At 44.6% G+C, this 21,233-nt stretch overlaps 1 long non-coding RNA gene across 2 annotated transcripts in view; it reads right to left on the reverse strand.

Moving 5' to 3' along the window:
- Positions 1–12,449: 12,449 nt before the first annotated feature.
- Positions 12,450–21,233, reverse strand: part of LOC138274356 (uncharacterized) — a 369,814-nt gene continuing 361,030 nt past the window's right edge. For both annotated transcript variants that reach the window (XR_011200373.1, XR_011200375.1), the window contains one exon: positions 12,450–12,881. This is a non-coding gene — a long non-coding RNA (uncharacterized lncRNA). The remainder of the gene's footprint in view (positions 12,882–21,233) is intronic.

Below are 21,233 nucleotides of genomic sequence, written 5' to 3' on the forward strand. Positions count from 1 at the left end.
TGTAGCTCTCTATTCTGTGATGTGTCTCTCTCTCCTTCGTCTATGATCTTCGGTCGTAGGGGTTTGTGGGTGACGTGGGTGTGTGTTTTATAGTTGGTTGGATGTGTGGGAGTGTTGTTTGTATGTGTGTCAGGTGTGTGTATTTCAAATTGTCCAATGTGGCAGTGCTTTGGAGCTGTGTGTTTATTTTGAGCGCGGCGGTGTGTACCGCCAATGGAATACCGTGGTTGAAAGACCGCCGCGTGGATTCGTGGGTCAGAATGGCATGGCCGTGTTTGTGTTGGCGTGGCGGTGGAGGTTTGGTCATCTCCAGTTTTCCGCGGCCCGCTGATGTGGCGGCCTTCCTTGGATGTCGGGATTTTGGCGGTTCCGCCATTGTGAGTCAGAATGACCGTGGCGGTTTACCGCGGCCGCGGCGGTAGAATGGCGGACTTCTGACCGGCAGTAAGGGCCTTTTACCACCGAGGTCAGAATGACCCCCACAGTTCTTTATCCTACACAGGGCATACCTTACTCCAATATGCTTCCACCATCTATTTCCAGATACTCCATCAGGCTGCCACCATTGCACTGCTCAAGAGGCAGATTTCATACACATATTCTGGTCCTGTCCACCCCTCCACAGCTACTGGCATTCTGTTCACTCCACGCTGTTACTGAACTTACAGACCTCAACTCATGGCAGGCCAGCTCCGTAGGCATCTTCAGGCACACTAAGCAACAGCAAGTGCAGGCCCGTTTCGCATCTTTAGCACTCCTCCTGGCAAAGGGCACCCTGACAATGCACTGGCACTCCCCCAAAGCTCTCCCCACATCAGCGTGGCACTGTATGCAAGTGGGGGTCAGCAGAGGGAGACACCCTCCGATATGAAGAGGTATACCGTCTATGTGAACGCTCAATCTCCCCCCACCAGACTACAATGCTTGCACACTTCCACCAGGGGACAATAAACGTTGTTCCTCCCTCTCAACCACAAGAACAAGCTTACCAGCACAGTTTGCCCCAGTAGACCACTGATAGGATGCTTACCCCGCTGTTCTCCATCACAGACTTGTATAACACTCCTGGTAACTGCTCATACTATTAGCTGCGCCTTTCTGTTGCCCTAATTTGCAACAGTGGTCACCCCCACCACCCTGCCACCCGAGTTCAAACTCTCCTCTCCCGATTCTGTTTACTGTGGGTTTCACTGAGAAAAACATCACCACTGCCTAACTTCAAGCATCGCGAAGACCTTGCGCAATCCTTCAAAGAACTGCTGTAATGCTTATTCATTGTACTCTGAACTCTTCTCAGGCTCCATTTGGGTTCTCTAGCTATGTTCAAGTACTACTTTTGTGTCCTCACTTTCTTTTTGTAATTGCAAATTGAAAATTCAATAAAAATATACATTTTTAAATCAGTGTTCACCTCTTCATCCACGTGTGAACATGGTAGTGAGGGTGGCTTGCCACATGCAGCAAGGAATGCAGCACCAGCAAACCCCCAGTCACACCCACCCACAATCCCCATGCAGTCAGAGGCCTCCTACGGGGGTATAAGCGAGAGTGAGAGGATTGTCTCTCCATTAGCGGTGCCACCAGGTAGCACATATGGTGGGAGGCAGCCTGCTGCTGTGGTCTGGGACTGCAGCACCACACTCCCAATGCTCCTGTTGAAAGACAGTCCACTATATAATTTAGCAGCAGTACGCGTCTCTGAAGCCCCACCCTGGGCCATCATACTCCAGCCTACGACTCACTCCTCCAGGCCCCGATCAGTGGATGTGTGGAAAGAACCATATAGTCCCCTCGGAGGCCTCCACGTGTCAGTAAGTTCCAGTCTCAATGCCCAGGAGCATCTTCCACAGTGATCTACAGTCTCCATAACAGATGCAAATATTAGTATAAGTGAGAGCATGGGTGAAACAATTTACAGGGTGGCAATCTTGCTCATTGCACCAGCTACGCCCCTCACCACTATAACATGAAGTAAATGTTACGGCCTGATTTATACTTCTTTAGAGCTGCACTTGCGTAATTCTTTTACGCAAAAGTGCCACAGACTCATAAAATATAATTGAATTGCAGCGCTAAAAAAGTACAAATCAGGCCCTTAGGCCCATATTTATACTTTTTGACACAAAACAGCGCCGGTGCAGTTTTGTGTCAAAAATATTACCGTCGGCTAACACCATTTCGGAGCGCCGTGCGGGTGTCAAATTTATACTTTGACGCACGGCGGGGCAAACCACAGGTGTAAGTCATTTTTTTTTACGCATACCTCAGTGTCACGTGGTAAAGGAAAACAACGTTAACGCGGCGAGATGACTGTGGGTCGATTTACGACACCGCAAACCGGATATGCAGCGTTTTTTGACGCAATAGCATCAAACTTTCCCGCAAACACGCCATTTCAGCAGAGGAGAGCCAAAATGGATCCCAGATGCCTGTACAGACCCCAGGAAGATGACAACAGACCAGGAACCAGCCAGGAGGACCAACACAAGAACCAGGACAGGGAGAAGAAGAAAACAAAGTGTCGCTTAAGTGCAGAGGAGCAGGAAATCCTGGTAAAAGAGGTGACGGAACACCAGCACCAACTGTTTGTCACCTCAAAGTTGCCAATCAGTAGGAGAGAGGCAATATGGCAACAAATTGTTGACAAGATTAGCAGTGTGGCAGAAGTACGCAGAACAGTTATCGAGTGCAAGAAATGCTGGCATGACTGAAAGCGCAGGACCAAGGAAAAGATGGCCAGGAACAGGAAGGCAGCACTGCAGACTGGAGGTGGGAGTCCAGCACACCAGGAGCCCCTGGACCACATGGAGGAGATGGTGGCAGCCGTCATCCCTGAGGAGATCGTCACAGGGATTCAAGGACAGGACAGAGCAGACTACCAGGAGACAACACACATCCTGTGCCTGGGTCTCAATGCAACATGTAACTGGTCACTGAAATACACCTGCACAGTCAGAGGAGGAAATAGGACACTGCTACGACTATCAGGGTAATCAAATGTCCACACATTCCCCAACATCAGCTGTACACATTACCAATGCTAACATCCATATCTTGCCATAACAATGCTATGCATAGGATACAATACATTTCAACTACATATGAGTGGATGTGAAAGATCAGAGACTGGGGCAGGACCAGATTGTTCAGTGTGCTGCTAGTGCAATCAGAGCACCCACAGCCAGTGAAAGGTCTCACCATGAGAATGGATGTAGACGGAGGGTTGAGTAGGACAAGAAGGTGGCAGTTCACTATTTGGCCTAAACCAACAGCTAGAAGAGATGATGCCGACAAGTCAAAAAACTTACCACAATACATGTGACGTGCAGGTGGGGCATAGGCCTGGGAGAATGCCCATCTGAAAGACTGGATCATTGAACAGGAACCAAGATCACAATGTGAAAATCATCACAAGGCAGGCATGTCACATCACAAATGCCACAACACAGATACACTAATTGTACCCTATTTCATTGCAGAGGACGCTGGATCTCCTGCGGATATGCCTGTCCAGGACTACCCTGATGACATGGATGACGAGCTGACAAATATCAGCCACCAGACCCTCCAAGGTGTCCTTGGAACCCTCCAGACCCCACCTTCAGTCACAAGGAGGAGCAGAGAATGAGCAGCCATCACAGAGGACCCACTCACAACCCCAATTGTAAGACCTGCCAGCTCCAATACAGCTGAGGACTCAGATGACACAGGCACCAGCTTTGAGAGAACTGTAGTCGGAGTACAGCGGGAGCTGGCCAATGAGGTGCGGATGGGGATGCAAACTATGGCAGCCAGCCTAGAGGGGGTGCATTTGTGCATGATGTCATCTGCAGAGCATGCAGCAGCCATGCAAGCACTAACATCCATCCTGCAAGGACTACAACAAACTGTAAAGGAATTGACCACTGCAGTAAGGGAGTTGCTACAACACCTCGCACCCCAAACCTTCCACTGCATGCACAAATGCAATCATGACCCCCTCAGGGCCGACCTGGCTGCCTACCATTGTGATGTGGCTGCTATTCTTAAGAACCAGCAGATCCTCCTTGCAGCAGTACTGCCCTTAAGACCCTCACAGGTAGCAGCGACTGGGATGTCGGACTCCAAGTCTTCAAACACTGAGGTGTGTGTTGCCCCTTCACAACCACCACCACCAGGGACAGAGGAGGCACCACACACATCAGAAGAAGAAGACATGGAACACAGCACCTTCACACGTAAAAGTACCCGGAAGCACTAGTCCCTGCCACATGGCCACCCATAACCAAGGTCCTGCGCTTTCTAACATGCCAGTCTTGCAACAACTGTACTCAATGACTGTTCTGCAAACCACTGTATATCTTGTCAGCCTGCCCTGTGATGGGCTGTCAGTTACTCATTGGCAAATCCTGTCCCTCTGCACTGTCTGACACATTACCCCAGCATGTCAAATGCATTTTCCAGTAGCACTTGTGTAGGTTCACAATGGAAGATGTCACTATAATGGACTCACAATCATGGACAATGTACATATAGCACTACAGCACTTTTCAATAAATATCACTTCCACAACCACTTTGTCTCTGTGTAATGTGACACATCAACAGTGCAGTAGATCACTGAATTTTGCCTTTTGTCAAATTACCTACCTTGTCAATACAACTGTCCTGAAATAATGTAGTCTGCTAACTATGCACAGTGGCCTGGATTGCACCATACTCTGCCCTTCCTGAGGGTAATATCTGATGAAAAGAGAAACCATACACCATAATGCTGTGTTGGACAGAATGATGCTGCCTCAAGGGATATCTACGCCATTAAGTAGTGGCAGCAAAATGTTGCCTCCATGCAATACTAACACATATAAGATTGCCAAACAAATGTAAGCAAACTGTCAACAAACTGCATGAATGAAGGTGTCTGAGTTTACATCCAAATAAGTAATCATGCTGAACAGTGTCACAAATGATCTATGTGAGTCATGATCACAATACTACAAGAGTGCATACTACCACTCACCTTATAAGGGTTTCCTTGAACATCACACTGCAGTCAGACATAACACAGTGTCCCCAATACCAAATCTGGAAGTACAGTATGTGACATGGAAAACATACTTATTGAAAAAAACACGTTGGTATCCATAGTAACTGTGATAGGTGGTTGCAATGAATGGTCAAATCTTTGCAAGGTAGCTTTGTGGTAGCTGCCAATGTTACAGCTAATTTGGGATTTGTTTGTAGCATAGGACACAAATGCAATACAAAAGAAATCCTCTACACTCATGCCAAAGCCCTGATCTACAAGTATTTCACATATACTGTAAAGGGTTTACTACATATTTATCAAACTGTAAAAACAGAAGAGAAAACTGGGGGAAAAGCCTTACCTACCCTAATTCTACCCTAACTACTCATTACCCACAACTGTCCCTAACTAAGCTAAGCTAAACTTACTTATCACATGTAACAAAACATTCTAAATATCAACCCCCCACCCCTCTTATGAGACGGGACACATGGAGGACAACAGATACTAACCTAAACACATACTATCCTATACTAAACAAATATATATTTTTTTGAAATTTTGTATTTTATTAATTTTTTTAACTTTTTTTCTTTTCAAAACACCGAAGAACCCCAACATTGCCCCTCACCCACCCACCCACACAATCGAAAAGAAACAGTATAAATAATCAGGACACCCCACCCATTAACACTAACTAAACTAACAGCCTATACTAACCTAACACTAAGCTCCCTAAACCCACAAAGTATAAGAATAAGGAAAGAGGAGGGAGGGGAGGGAATCATGTCCATCAAAATGTCTAGAGGTTGGCCTTCGGAGGGTCCGCTTAATGGACCGCACCTGCTGGTTGATATGGCGAACATCCTGCCGCAGGTGACTCATTTTTCTGAGGACACAGTCCATTTTACGCTGCATGTCCACAAAAGCAGCAGGGTCAATGGCAGCAGCTGGGGTGGTCTGTGTGCCAGCTGAGGAAGTGGGGGGCCGTGTAGGGTCAATGTCTGTGGGCTGCCTGGCAGGTGGTCCTGTGCTAGGGCCTGGAGCACTTGCAGATGTTGTTGCCACAACGGGCACAGCTGTTGGTGGTGCCACCTGGGTGGTAGTGGTGGTGGTGCTGGTGCTGGTGCTGGTGGTGGCTGTGGTGGGCCAAGGAGGGCCACCCTGTGGGAATGCTCTCCAGGCTCTGGAGGCCCGTTCATTTAGATATCTGCGGGCCATTCTTCGGTTCCCCCGACTCTACCTGCAGTATATGCTGGTACTGCATTGCCCGCCTTTGGAATTCCCACACCTGGATGGGTGTCATATTAGCAGCTGTGAAGACAAATGAAAAAAATTACATTAGGAACTGCATTGTGTGAAATGGCACAAGAAGTAAATCAGACAATACATCTACTGTACTTGTAACAGCTCATATCATCATACAGATCATTGAATGTCCCCGAGGAAGTACATGGCAGGCCAGCCTACAAAGGTCGTATCAAACATAGCACATCCACACCCTACAAAATGGGTAACAACTGCCATGATTTTGGCATCATAGTTCTGCCAGTTGTCAGCTAACAATCATGCAGCACATCCTCTGCCAATGCCAGGGCTACAAATGTCATTGTACGGGATGGAAATCTAGGGCCACATGATCTGCAAGTTGTAAATGGACTTGCTAGTATAGTACACGTGTGCTAAACATGAGTGTGTTTACTAGGTTCAGACAAAAGATTCACTGATTTACATGTCTGTGTACCAAACTTGTATCATCAGTCCTAGGTACACTATTCACAAACCCATGCCTATGTTTGAGGGTGGGGGGGGTGGAGAAACAACAAACAATTTCAAACAACATGGACACCCAGGAAGCTTATGAATGCAGGACATGTGTTTGGCTCAACACACACACCACAGGTAAGGTGTATCTACAAATAGGAGACAGCAAACCCTTGACCAATCCCAGCGCCACACATGTCTGGTAATGCAGACCTTTGTCCACATCATATACTTTCAGTAAGCCATGACATTCAACTAACACAGAGATGCAAGAACACCCCTGGCCATGATTTGCATGCACACCTAGGCCATTGCACTCAAGTGCCACATACTCGTAGCACTACATGTGGAGCTACATGCTGCTAGGAAGTTCAACCTACAGTTTAATCAGTACAATAGTGAATAGGGAAGCAGAAGTCTGTTGTTCAGTGTTTTGCAGCCCCATTCTGGGAGAATGTGTGTCTGACAGGCTGACTAAATCACATATTAGGTTCAGTGCAACTCTTGCTGATACAAGTGTTATCCACATGACTCATCCCCATTCACATTGCGGGGCCTACAGGCCTGATCTAGAATCCCTAAATAAGACAATAGGATAAGCATTGGCCAACTCTAAAATGGTGAGAAAATGAAATCCCACTAATGGAACAAGACAAATGATGGGCCAGCGCATCACAGCTTGCTATTTGTTCAACACACAGGAGTCCATCACACATCACCAGCAAACACAACACATAACAGACATATCAACACTTACTGGAGTTGTTGGGGTCCTTGAATGTAGTCACCTCGCCCACAATGTAGGGCGCGGGTTCACCTGTAAGGCATGGAAGGGAGAAATGTGCTCAAATTCTGTGCACTGTCCAACAATTCCAAAGACAAATACTATGTGTAAGATTACATAAGTAAGTAAAGCCACTCAGACATGATGATACTGCATCCGATATACCACGGCTAACAAGTACATACCATGGGTCTCCTGTGAAATTTACACACATATCTGCACACATGCAGTGGCCCTAACTATCATGTGTTGGCAACCATGCTCCTTCATTAGTGAACAGACATTATAATGGAGTGTATTCGTCTCATCATGTGTATCCAAGAGAGACACCCAAAGCCACTTTTCTTGAGGAGTGCATTACCATTACCATTCAACCAGCCATTGTGGCCATTACAAATTTATGACACACAGTTACAATGTACAGAGGGGCAGGGACAGTTATAAACCCTCATGTTGTTACAGTTTCTTCATTTGATGTGGCCCAGCTATGATGAGTTGCACCAACCATAGAGATATGAACCTGTGTGCATACCTTTGGCCGGCCATCCCTAAATGAAAGGTGGAACAACAAACACCAAATACCAGTCTAAGATGTTAGCTGAGGGCACCTTGCACGTTTTCCCTATGTCTCCAAATCCAGATCTGACATGTATCCGAAATGACGAAGGGCCACAATAATCCGTAACATATATAAAACTTCTGTGATCGCTTCCCTTACACACTAACCAGACACACATGAGACATATGTTTGGGCCACATTGCTATCATCTAATGACGTGAAGCCTGTACTCATTTTCAGCATCATGTAGTGTTTCGAAAGTCACTCTAGCTGTTGCGTCAACAAATGTTGGTAATGATTTTGAGAATCTATACCTCTCAGGCAAATGTGACCTATATAGACATATTTGGCTCCTGATTTCTGTTGCTGTTTGACACAAAGGCGGCACCAACTTACATTAAGCAAAAGTATTCAGTAAGTTTGCAGAGCACTTGCTTCCTGACAGCTAGCAATTGTCGTCCGTAACATACTCCATTAATGACCCTGTATGTTTCCAAAGCATTCCACACACTTAACAACATTGCCGGCAGATGTTGTACAAATCATCTGATGTCACTACAGAGCATTTAGTTGTGCACATTTACTTGATTTGTACTCACCGACAGGGCCACCAATCACAATTCCCAGGTGGTCCAGCAGATCTTGCTCCCTGGAGATGAGGTCATCCCAGCGGTGCTTCAGCTGAGATATGCGCGTTTCAAGTGATGCAGAACCTTTCCCCACCTGAGCCTCCGTGCCTCGGTGTGATACCCCTGTATCACCCGCCCACCTGCCTCAATCATAAGGGGGGAGGAAATGGCACACCAGCCATGTGAACCCCCAAGCTCCTCCTCACCCATCTTGCCAAGACGTGGCCTCCCCAACATCTTAGCACAAAAAAGGGTAATAGGGGATAAAGGAGAACAAAGGAGAATAGGGGGAAAGTAGACTTAGAAAAACTTAGACTAAACAACTAAAAGAGCCCAACTACCCCCAAACTATCACTTCCCACAACAGACTCCCGAAAACAACAAAGACAACACAATACTAGACAATAGTACACAATAAACACTCAGACAGGATACAACAACAATATTTTATTCACAAACTGACAAGGAATGGACCACACAGGAGACAAACTCACAATTTGACTAGACAAAACTCTGAACACAGCCACACAGTCTAGAAGAATCACAGACTGCAAAGTGAAAGTACCCCCACTGTACATAATTTGTAAACATGATATCCTATTACATCACTTCCTGCATAAAATGGCCGCCGTTTTTATCGTTATGCGTTAAAAAAATGATGCATACAGTCTGGGTGTCATTTTTTTCAACGCACAGGAGTAAAAATGAGGCCGCATGCATATATTTTGAAATAGTCTAACACTAAACCAATTTTCAAGGCATAATGTGTTGTTTTTCGGGCATAAGCGTCATTTTTTGTCGCATCTGCGTCAAAATTTCAGGGCATTAACTGGGTTTGGGTCATTTTACCATTTTAATGTAATGTTACATTTGTGACACAACTGAGATGCACCCATTTTGGTCTTGACGGTGAATGTGCACATGTGAGACATCATACTGCTTGGACCATGATCCGCTACTTCCTTAACATGATTTTAACTCTTGGCTGATGCACTAGATGGCTATATGTGTGGCCTCCATATATGTATTGCACAAATTAGGCAAGTTTGGCCTCAGGAGAGGATAGCAAGGTGACGCACATAAGTACAATACCTCAATGCCTATAGCTCAATGTGTGTGCATTGGCTACTAATGTAGTTGTTGACCCAGTGTGTGTGCATCACAAGATGCATTGTTGAAAATATGCTTGTATGAATGTGAAATCAATGTGTCCAAATCTTAGATGCAAGTCAGTGTGGAATTGAGAGAGGACATGTGTTAGTCATACATGTAGAAACATCTGTTGTGTGCACTTCCAAGATTTTGGGTAACGTAGACACCACAAATGGCAAAGCATGCACCGGATAGATGGCAGTCACTTGTTCATGTCAATGGTCCAAATGCTGCCCATCACATATCCAGGAAATTTGTAAACTGCTTCCTAGGCACTTGTTGGTGAACCCACCGTGAGTCAGGCACATGTACAGACTAAGTGGGTACTGTGTTATTGACACGGAAAGCCAAAGATGACCCACAACTGTAATTTCCCCCCCACAGTTGTGGTCATATGACTGAGCCACAACTCTCCTGTGGCAGTGGTGGACCAGCAGACGAGGCAGCACGTGGCCACATATTTCCAGTGATCAATTGCACAGAGGTGTCTAGTTCATGTGTGTGGTCCAATGTTGACCCTGTATATTTTTAGGGGTCTATGTTGTCACAGTTACGTCCAGGTCTCATCATGAGTCAGTGGCGGCTATTCCTGTATCTACTGAGTATCCTTCGGAGATCAATGGAAGTAAAGCCAATGAGGACATGAGAACCTACATGGGGATGGTCCCACCCTGTCACTGCAGACGTGTTATGAGTGAGATCATATCTCAGGAGTCATGTTCCGGCAGGTGTCATTACAACATTTGTACACAGGTTGGCCTGTAAAGTTCCCACTGCATCTGGGAACATCATAGCCTCTGTGTTGATTAATCTTGCAGCTATTCAGCATGCACAGGCCATCAATATGTTGTGAGCAATCTGATCCAGCGTGTAAATTGTCAGGGTCCTAACGTGTGGAAATTTCATTCCCATTATCAGAGGTTGCTGGTTCTGCTGGAGGCACCATACCCAATCCCTGCATACAGCCCTGGTACACTGTCACACTTTGTTGTTCATGCATACATGAGACCCAGACAAGGGATAGGCCATGATTTTGGTATTCCAAGACAATTTTACAATTATGGTACAATTAAAAAGCAGATTAATCTACACAATGTATTTGGGTATGCATTGAGGAAGCACTTGACAAAATACCCCCAGAGGAATATGAGGTTTGGGAAAGCAAGTGTGTACATATGTAGCCAAAAGGAACCTTTAGGGTAACGCACAGACAGGCGCCAGTCAGGCTGACAGGATGCAAGGTCAATCAGGATCCAGAAATTTCACAAGGTACATACTCAGTGGTCTGACTTACACTGGTCGGAGGAAGAACAAGACAGTTGACATGGGAAACGGTGTTTGTCCTATGTTTTGGAAGGTGACACATAAACCCAAGGGCTGTGTTACACAGCTTATAATCTAGCAATGCATAACAGTGTATTCAACAAAATGGCAACTTCTATGCTGTTCCAAGCATCTGCAAGGGTAGTGCATGTACAAATGGGTGGTCTGCATGGAGGTGCTCACAGGTGTGTGCTGCATCAGTTTCTCACAAGTCCTGTAGGTGAGATTTGAGTTCGAATGGCCAACAGGCGATAACAGGGCTTAGAAATTACAAGCCAGTGTATTAATTGACCTGACGTCCATGCAGTCAGATGTACTATGACAATGGCATACCATAGAGAAGGGTGATGCACACTGGAATACTATTGTTAGTCTGTGTGTGAAGAGGAAGGGAATATCTGGGTACACATATTACCATTCTAGGGACCTCTTCAGACATGTGGGGTAGACCAGGAGCATGGGTGTGTCAGGAGTTGGGAAATGGGTTGACATGTACATGGAATGTCATGTGCGCAATGCTTGTCATAGGTGTGGCACTTGTGCTGTCTATGTTCTGCTTATATGGAACTCTAGTCACAGATAGTCCTTGCAAAGATAGGTGCTGTACGACTTACTGCTGTCAAGGGTCTGGTCATACATTCCTGTTACCAATGCAATAGCACAGTGGTTCCCAACCTTTTGATTTCTGTGGACCCCCACTTTAACATTAATGGAACCCAGGGATCACCACTGAATCATCATGGGAAACCGGGGACCCCCGCCTGAGTCATTACTGGAAGCTGGGGACCTAATTTGTCAATATTTGGTAATATTTTTTAATTTTCTAGGCTCTCGCGGACCCCCTGAGAAGGTTTAGCGGACCCCCAGGGGTCCCCGGACCACAAGTTGGGAACCACTGCAATAGCACGTATGTATGCATGTATGAGGCATTTTTTGCCCTGATAGACTGATGGTGTCTTAGTTGTGTGCCATATGCTGCGATGAACCATATTGCTAACATGTATGTGTGAAATAGGTGTGGTCCTCTGCTATTGTCCTTCAAAGGTGAAATGTACAGGACGTATGTCATTTACAGTGTGCCTGTATGTGACTGTTGTGTAATACCTATCACAATTGCTTTGGAATGTTCTGTGTCCTGATCCGTATATATCAGCAATGCTCCATGAGGCTACACTGTTATTCTGATAGTTAGAGATAAAGGTGAGCAAAAATTATTAGCCAGACCATGATATGGTGATTATTATTGGTGTTTATTTACATATGTTGCCACAGTGGTGATGGTGAGTTGTTTTAAAATAAATTGTTCACAATATGTTGGCACCTGCGCAATCCAGCAGCTGTGTTTTGTTGTTCCCCCTTATGTTGCAGGCCAGCATCCTCCTCTTCCTCCTCTTCAGGCATTTGTGGCTCTGGTTCTAATAGGGGAATGTTCCTTCATATGCAAATGTAGTGCAGGGTGGCACGTGTTAAAATATTTCCGGTGAATATAGGAGGCTGCAACCAGTGATGTTGAGGCACCTGAATTTCCACTTGAGGATGCTGAAGGTCCTCTCCACTATGGTGCGTGTCCTCCTATGTGCCTCATTGTAGGCACGCTCTGCTGCAGTACTTGGGTTGCCAAATTGTGTCATAATCCATGGCTGGATCCCATACCCCTGATCAGCTGAAAAAAGAAAAAGATTGGGATCATGTTGATGTAGCTTTCCCCATTAATATCACTTTGCATGGTAGTAGTTGTCTTGTGTTGTCTGTGACTCTTTTGTGTTATTGTGTTGCTTCATAGCCTTCTAGGATGTACCATCTGCATTGGGTTGTTTCCTAGGCTGAACGAGTGTTTGCCTGCTGACCAGTTGTCAACAGTATGTTTTGGGATTTGCAGTACAGTGTGCACTCCCTAGCATTGTGAATTGTGATACAGGTGTCCCTGTGTCTTCACCGGGGGTGAGATGATAGTTCCATACACAGATTCAAATTGATAGTGGTGGTAACACGTTTGCATCTATGTACCCTGGGCATCCCATACCTTTAGACATATGCAATGGATTAATTTTAACATCAGTGAGACGCTTAAATTTTGCAAGGTGACAATTAACCAAACCTCTCCATCCGTTGTGATCATTGACGTATTGACATTAGACGGTACACTAATTTCAGATGTGTGACAGGTTCACTACAGACCTATCAAACATGGCTAGCGGTGTCACGACCTCAGTGTGTTCCTGTCCACATGTTGCTGTCGTGGTGTATGTGTTGTGTATCCTAGAGGGTTGCGATGCAGTGTGTATATAAGTAGGTACTTGTTGGTAAGTATAGAAACCTACCAACAAGTAGTCCATTGCCATAACGACCATGCCTGGAAGTGTTGATTGATGGTAGAGTGACGGAAGATGAATGAGTCATGGACGCTCCCAGGATACTTTGCCACAATGTTGGTGATCAATCCTTGGTGATCGACAATGGCCTGCACATTGATGGAGTGTCTGTGCTTCCTGTTGCGGTAGAGGTGTTCAGTTGCAGCAGGTGGCACAAGGCATACATGTGTGCAGTCAATGGCACCAAGGACATGAGGGAATCCATAAATGAGGTAAAACCCCTGTTTTGTCTCCTGCTGCTTCTGCTATGTGTTTGGAAAGCAGATGTGGCGGGGTGTGAGTCCAATGATGGCATCCAGTACTCTGGGCAAGAAGGTAGAGAATGATGGCTGCGATATTCCGGCAACCAGGGTGCCAGTGCTTTGAAAGGAGCCACTTGCCAACATGTGAAGTACAGCTAGCAGCTTCGTTTCTGTTGGGATGGTGCGGGTTGTCAGCAAGGTGGGTGACAACTGTGGCTCTATGTTGCGCAGCAGCTGCTGAATGGCCTGCCAGTTCAGCCTGTACCTCTGGATGATGTCATGTTCTCTGAGGCCATGAAGGGTTGTTCTGGTGCGGAATATCCTTTCCTGCCTTCTGCGCTGCCTTTAGGGTCCCTGCTGGTGTTGTGGTAGCTGCTATTGTTGTTGATGGGCTCTGTGTCTGCGTGCACGCTGGATGAGAAGCACCTCCATGTCTCCCTTTTGCTGCTCTGCTGTTGCTTCTGTGTGTTCTGATTAAATACAGGTGTGTTTGCCCCATTTTAACACCTGCCCTGACCCAGGTGTTAATTTTTGACACAAATCGGGCTGTGCGTCATTTTCCGACTCCACCTCCCGGCCGTGCGGGATTTTTGCCCGGAAGCATAAATACGACGCATGGCCGTTTATGTCTTTTTTGGGACGGGAACGCCGACATTGCATATGATTAACGCAAGGTGGTTTCCTGCATCCCAAAAATTACGCACACAGCGGAATTTTGTCTTCCGCGGACTCGGGCGTCAAAGTTTAAATATGGGGCAACGTTTGCGCCGATTGTGCATCAAAATTCTTGAAGCACATTCGGCGCAGACGGAGTATAAATATGCCCCTTAGTGTCTTGACCTTCTGGGCACACTGTATACTATTTTTGTATCAACCTATTGCACATGTGTATTAAAGAAGGCCCACATGTAAGCTTCCCTCACCCACTGCTTGGTATGAGAGATACGTTTAAGTGTCAGTCATCAGTCAGTTTCAGTTTTACTTATCCCAGCCTGCTCCTTTAAGAAATAATCCCCAGTTTTCCCTAAACAGCTAAACCTAGCTGGCATAAGGATTGCTATTGGCCACAAAACAATCCTGCCCTGTTTTAAGACATCATTTGGACAAGCAATGGCTTTCCATAAAAAATATAATAGGAGGCCACAGAAATTCAGGGGTGTTAAACTGAAGCAAGAATACATCAATAACTGCAACACAGATTTAACTTTAGATATTAGCAGTAGCACAGTTAATGCTACAAGAAAGGTGACTAATCAAGCAATATACCTGAGATAAGCAGATAGCTCACCAGATATACAGATCAAAATTGCAGACGTGAAAAATCACTTACGTGCAAAGTGCACACAATAAAAAAATGAAACATACTGATTTTGTTAATTACAAAGAACATCATCTATTCAGTGAGAAAAGAAACACTTATGTGTACGTTGTACATTTCTAGAGCGCACTGTATGTGCTCTGGAGCTCTCACTGTAAAAGAAAGACTGTCCAACAAAGTAAACTTCGACCAGCCGAGCACTGTCAGAATGTGGGGGGCACTTGGTGCACATGCCCAATGCAACTGATAAAAAAGATGTCCGAAAATGTAGAGAGCAGGATGGATCTTGAGGCGATGGTAGTACAGAATCAATGCCTAATGTGGGCCCAGGCGCGCGCACTGAATGAGAAAGACAATTATCTTACTCAGTATGGTATCTGCACGCAGGCATCACTGTCAGATATTGCCAGATTAATTTGGGCTAATGCCTTATGGTTCAGTTGGGCATCCAAAAAGCCAAAAAGAAATATCCTCTTTCTTTTTGGATAAAGTGTAAATCTGTAATGTTTACCCAAAGTGCAAACCAGTTTAAAGTGTGCCTAAGTGTAACCTTTGATTTCCATGAGGTACAAATATCTGTTTTATGCCCTTCCCTATCAATTTGTGAGTCATAAATTCATAATAAGAGTATTTTTACTCTATATGAGCTCATTCAATTTTGTCATATTTCTTTGAGCCAGCCTTAATAGAATTTATGCTTGAGCTCCTATACTGAGAGACTTAATTACCCTGCTGCACAGCTAGCATGTTCAGGCCTCCTAAAACAGCAGTACATTGTGGACCATTGTAACCTATGCTTTGCCACCTTTTAATGCCTGCTCTGAGCTGGCATTAAAAATGCTGCAAAAAATGGTGCAAAGAAATCTTTTATATTTCTTTGTGACATTTCTTCGGCCCTCCTATGGAGGAACCCCCCCCCCTTGCATACATTGTGCGTGGGGCAGGCATAATGTGGTGCAAGGGGTTACAAAGTAAATATGGTGCTGCAATTTTTGAAGCCTAACACCACATTAGCGTAATAAATTACACTTATTTGATGCTAGAGCTACTTAAAACTGGGTCCAAATGTTTGTCCTGTTTAGATTGTGCCTTCAGCAACACAGATAAGAGAACCCTGAGGCAGATTTATAAAGAGCTTGTGCTGCCGCAAATTCATGCAAAGTGACAGAAAGCGACACAAAGCCTTATAAGGGTATTTACTTTCCAGTGCAAAAGTTCATTTTTTGCGCTCAAAAAGTGCCCTTTTTGAGCGCAAATACATCTTTGTGCTGTTTTTGTTGCCCACCCTGCGTTAAGGAGGCAGAACATGGGCATTCAAGTGCCAACACCCATATTTTTGATGCAAAACGCCATCCATTAAAATTGTCAGACTACACTTTGTGTCAAAAATAATGCATCCTTGAAGCAAGTACAGAGCTAAAGAAATATATTTGTTTCTCCAAACAGTTCACAAATTGCATGTGTACCGCACTGAATACCACACTTCAAATTTAAAAACGGTTTAACATTTTTCAAGGCAAATGATTTTGAACTGGAAAGGTATACCTTCAAAAATAACCTATGCTGCGCATGATATAAAGACCTTTGCAACATTGTGAAGAGGTGTGTGCAGGCCAAATTTGGAAAGGGTGAAATCCCAAGGAGGATCACGCTGTTCTGAACATTATTGACAAAGTCAGTATTAGTCACTTCGTAACTGCATGTCTCTGATTTGCTACAGGGAGATCTAGGGGTATTGTTGTTTTAGAAGTGAGGGTCTACTGGCACATACATCATTAAAGGGGCCTCAGAAGAACAGGGTCTAGTCTGGGTTTAGGGGATTACTTGTCCACGGGTCCTGCTTCTAGAGCACGCATTACGTAGTTGGTAAGTCCCCTTTAGGAGATGTGCGACTGCTTTTTCCAGCTGACAAATCGTAAATATTTGTAATTTTGTGTGTGTTGTAGTTTGTGTACTAAAGTACTTTTTCTTTTTAATAGAAAATGTGTAGAATGGGCAATGATTTGTTGTGCATTGTTAGATTGCTGAAATCTGCCTTTCTAGCCCACCGCAAATCCCTGAGTTAGCCTGGGGCTGCACTACTTCACTACCCTGGGAGAGAAGTGCTAAAAGGCTAAAGGGGCTACTTGGTCTCCAGGTTCAGGGTGAGCAGTACTTTGTCCACAGGACACTAGAAGCAAAATACCCCAGTAGAGACAGCTGTGGGCCCAGTAACTGAAGGCCGTGACACCTCCTACCGGAATAGCTCGCGATAAGCTTGTGGGCATTCAGAAACGATTAAGTTTCCCTCCTGGTCAACGTATATAAATTTACATCGATAATGGGCTGAGATAAGTTTGTTTTCGGTGTGGGAAAGGTGAGGAGATATATAATAACATGAAGGGAAGTTTAAAAGTAATCGAAACCATTCAAATGATCTGATGTGTCTAAAATGAAGTACTGGTTCTATACAAAACTCGGATACATAAAATAAGTATGTCGGCTACCAGAGTTGGACATGCTGTTGCTCAGTCCCTCCTTTTATATTATGATTAACTTGTTTAACAGGGATTTTACGTTGTGTGTAAAAATATATATTTCTATGACTACTGCCGGTGTGCCACCATGGTCAGTTCTCCCGTCGGAGCTCTTGAATATTTAAGACATATGATGGACCTTCATCTGTTTGTTGTTCTGCAGTGAAATAAATACCAAAAACTCTTCAATTCGGTAGAGAATGAGGGTTATTTAAATGTTTTGCTTCCAAGATAGAGGATTTTGAAATTACATCATACATATGTCATCCTCCAAGGTATAAGAATAGCTGGTTCATTGATGGTGTAAGTATGATAAAGAATCATAAAACTTTAATTTTGTGTTGTTCAGAAAAAAATCCACCTACTCGCACATTTGGGCATATTTAGCCCATCAGACTTTTTCATAGTTCGTTTTGAAAGTGAGTGCCCACAGGAGGAATATTAGATTTTATGAGTACAGGAGGTACATGTCAGAGTAGACCCAAGTCAGAATGATCCAAATGCTGAGAAAGGTCTCGGACGGGAGATTGTATCTTAACTGAAAGGCTCGGCATTCCATCTTGAGAATAAACACTAAGGAGCCTATTATGAGATACGCAGAGAGGGCAGTGCCTCCAGCTGAGGGGGGGGGGGGGGTAGGGTGGCTGTTACAGTGATGGCTCTATAGGTAATTACAGTTTTTCTACTATCTCCGGACCCAGAATTACCTGAACTTCAACAACCAGGCTCAGTCAAGAGTGGCCAGGAGACACCAGGTGACTCACACATTACAAAAGGCCTGTCGGAGGTACAGACAGCTTCTGTGTCCACCTCCTACCCACTGCTCCTCCTGCAACATGGGGTGAGCAACAAGTGCTCTCCCAGCTCTCCTCTCAAATACTAGTCCTTGCAAAGCACCACGTGCCACAGTAAAGCTATTGCATCCCTGTATCACTTCCTCTAAGAATGGGGAAAACATACAGAAATGACCCATGATATTGCCAGGTCCGCCTGCTATTTTCCATTCTGAGGAGAATGGCATGTATTCCCCAAATTTAGTTGCGGGAATCCTGGATGGAATTCCACGTGCCGTCATAGCCCAGCACGAAAATACAGAGAACTCGTGAATAAGGGATAAAGGGTGCTATTGAGCAGCCTTATCTTCTGCCCTGACTGGGAGTAATTCTTAGGGCTAGTAGGTCTTAATTTGAGCCGGTGGTTTCCGGTGCGGGCACCAGCACTTATGTTTGATGGCCGACACTTATTTTTCTGCCTCAAGCATTTACTGCAAGCAGAAGACACATATGGGAAAGACGGGGAAAGAGAAAATAAAAAAACGTCACGAAGGGAGACGGCAGAAAGCTGTAAGAGTGAGATGAGTGTGCAGGGAGTGGATGTAAAATTATTAAAGAGGTCGAGAGGGCTTTAGGAGTACACAACCTCAGAGGAGAGCTTTGGGCACAGCACGTTTTTATTTACAAAGTAAGCACTGAGGGCTAGGCTTATTTTTGACTTTAATAGTGTGTGAAAGTACATTTTTGTCTTTCTGGTGATCTTATGGGTATTAATGTTTGTCTTTGTCATTGCCTCAGTGACACTGATGGACTTAAGAAAAGAATTATAAATTTCCCTCAGAAGATTGCTGGGTTGATCCAGGAGTGCTTTGTAATAAATGGCAGCGAAAGCCCCTGGCTATGCTTAATTAAAGGGTCTAGTTGGCAACCTTTATTGGGTGTTCCAGTTCAGCTTTCAATTCTTGCAAAAATGTGTGAAAGACAATCCTTTATAGATATCATTGCTGGAGACCATAAGCCTTTTTTCAGATATTAATCACAATAAATACATTTCCAGTTTATTACTATCATAAGTTTGTGAGTGATCTGATGAGTCCTAAAACTAATATAATTCCTAATCTGAATAATACATAGTTTATGTCAAGGTAGGTAGTCTGTTTGGATTTTAGAGTGCAATGTTTGTATCCATCCGATGTTATTCTCGGCTTTACCTGCTGTAAGTAATTTAAACTGGCCTTTCGATCATCTAAAAGCCGTAATCCTTCTGTAACCCAATGGTAAAATGTTAAAATTCCAAATAGGGCGATTTAGTGGTTGATTTTGGACCTCTCAGCCATGATGGTTGTGTATCTACTGGATGAGCCATCTATAGGTTTGCCTCTAGTAAGTTTATGTGATCTCCCATGCAGATTCCCTGCTGACCTCACTTGAATTACAGTATTATTTATGAAGTGTTCTTGAATGATATCTTAATGTTAGTTCTGAGAAGTAGATCAATGGGAAGAGCTGTATTTATCTCCCAGGGCTTGCCCACATGTGACCTATCTTTATTGAGAGTTTCAGAAGGACCAGTTGTTAATCAGAGAAAACCATGATACCTGTACGAACGTCCTCCATCTTGACTATGAAGGAAAGATCTTACAATCAAATAATCAAGGCCTTAGTACGATTTGTGGACATGGTAAAAAGCGTAATCATTGGTGTAGTCAAGTAGCTTCACCCATGACTGCTACAACATGATTCCTAAGTCATACAATCCCTGTAAAAAAGTCCTATTTGTAGTATGGGTCCCTTATCAGCTGGCTAACAAAGCTATTCAGAGTTGTGACCATCATTTAGGTGAAATCCCAACCCAATTTTTAGTGCCTCTCTATAACTAATGGCCTCATTTTGAGTTTGGCGGACGCAAAAGCCCATCCGCCAAACTCCCGAGAGGGTGGCTGCCGCCATAGTGGGCCCCTATGGACCTATCAAGTGGTTCCTGCTAGACTGCCACTCATCAGCCTAGCAGGCAACAGGCAGTAGCATTGTCTCTGGCTTGTAAATGCAGCAGGGCACCACAGGTAACACCATTTGACTGTATGTCCACAAGGAACACAAGAGTATTGTCATCTGCACCTGGACCATCAAACCCCCATAAATCTATCTTCATCTTTACAGGAAGGTTGGGAATACTGAGCATGGGGAAAGATTTTTTTTGTTTGTTGTTGTTGTTAAATCCTTCACCTCTCTTTGCCATTATCTTTTTGGTGATGTACTGGAAGCTTGCCATTGGCTTTCCACAAAATATAAATCAAAATATAAATCCAGCATGCTTAGTGGCAGCCTCCATGGCCTATTTATTAGCAGTAAACCCTGGCAAGTGTGTCCAGATTAAACTCCTCTCATGTTAATAAATTGATGAAGAACATGGTTGTTGATAATCTTGATCTGCTGTTCCTGCAGTGTTAATTGGGTGCTCCAAGAGCCACCCCTGAGACCATTTTTATGGAAGGTGAGGAGGATGGATGAATTCATTTCTGTTACCAGGTCACTTCTCCTTTGGTTGAGAGCAAACAATGCAGCATTTTATGGGAACAAGTGGCTTATTTTAGCTAAGCAGTCACCTCGTAAATTATATTTAGGTTTGTCTCTCTCTTTATGAAGGAGATGGGGATGGACGGATATTTACAAAAGGAAGTGGCAGGAGAAGCATAAGTGCATGTGGTCAGTCATAGTGTCCTATATAGGTACCTTATTGCATATTGTTGACATATGCCAGTAAATTCCATAGGGCTCCCAAGCATTTCAGCCG

Source organism: Pleurodeles waltl, chromosome 2_2, assembly GCF_031143425.1.
Source record: "Pleurodeles waltl isolate 20211129_DDA chromosome 2_2, aPleWal1.hap1.20221129, whole genome shotgun sequence".
NCBI classification, from domain to species: domain Eukaryota; kingdom Metazoa; phylum Chordata; class Amphibia; order Caudata; family Salamandridae; genus Pleurodeles; species Pleurodeles waltl.